Genomic DNA, 1,215 nt, shown 5'->3' on the forward strand with positions numbered 1-1,215 from the left:
CTCGGTACATGTGACAATAAATTCAATTCAATTCAATTCAATTCAATCACTCTACATTTCCTCCTGACTAATGCACCTAACCCGCACATCCCTGAATGCTATGGGCAATTTAGCATGGCCAATCCAGCTAACCTGCACATCTTTGGATCATGAGCACCCAGAGGAAACCAACGTCCTGGCACCGTGAGGCAGCAATGCTACCCACTGAGCCATCATGCCACCCCTTGACTCAGCGTCATCTAATGTGTTCTAACCTTTTGTGAAGCACTTCATGATGCTTTATTTTGTTAAAGACATTATCTTTAATTGTTGTTGTCTGGAAGTCGGTGTGAATGGTTCTATAATTATTCAGTCCTGCCATTTGACTCTGAACTCAGATTCTGATCCTTGTATTGTATTCTCTGAATGAAGAATGCACAATCAGAACTACATGAATATTCCACTTGAAATGAAGTGTGAGGCTCAGTGCAAATTGCCCAGCTATTCTGGAGGCCACCTATCCCTCAGAGTACTGTGATCAGACAGGTTTGTATATCTGAAAGAACTAAACAAAATGCTAGAAATGCTCAGCGTATCTGGCAGCATCACCAAAAAGAGAGTTTCAGCTGAGTGCTATTCACACAGAGCAGGTAAAATCAGAAATGTAATCAGCTTTAAGCAAGTCCAGAGGCAGGGAGGGTGGGGCAGAATAAAAAGGAATTTGAATTTGCAACTCCTTTAGTTGTAGTTTCGGGTATCTCTCAAATTTAAATTGTATCAGGAATGAGGTGTCAAATGTCCAAGATTGCTGTCTTCAGTTGTTCAGATATTTGATTCGACTGCAGTCTTTTCAATTGTTACATGGCATTAACATGCACATTTCTTCAATTGATGTTCCCTCAATTAACCAGTTACATACCAATAACATCCCAGCTACACTAGTCAATTAGATAAATGTAGATTAAACTGCAAGAGAAAAGACTGTTCAGTTTAACAGTCTTTGTTGGCACTACTTCTCTAAACAAGCAACAGATCTAATACCATATTCCCTTTGTGTTCCTGTGGGGAATGAGAAAGAGATTAGTGGTCCTGGGAGACGTAGGAGGCTCAGTGGAGGTAGACCATAAAACATAGGAGCAGAAGTAAGGCCATTCGGCCCATCGAGTCCACTCCGCCATTCAATCATGGTTGATGGGCATTTCAACTCCACTTACCTGCATTCTCCCCGTAGCCCTT

Source organism: Chiloscyllium plagiosum, chromosome 20 (assembly GCF_004010195.1).
Source record: "Chiloscyllium plagiosum isolate BGI_BamShark_2017 chromosome 20, ASM401019v2, whole genome shotgun sequence".
Lineage (NCBI taxonomy): Eukaryota > Metazoa > Chordata > Chondrichthyes > Orectolobiformes > Hemiscylliidae > Chiloscyllium > Chiloscyllium plagiosum.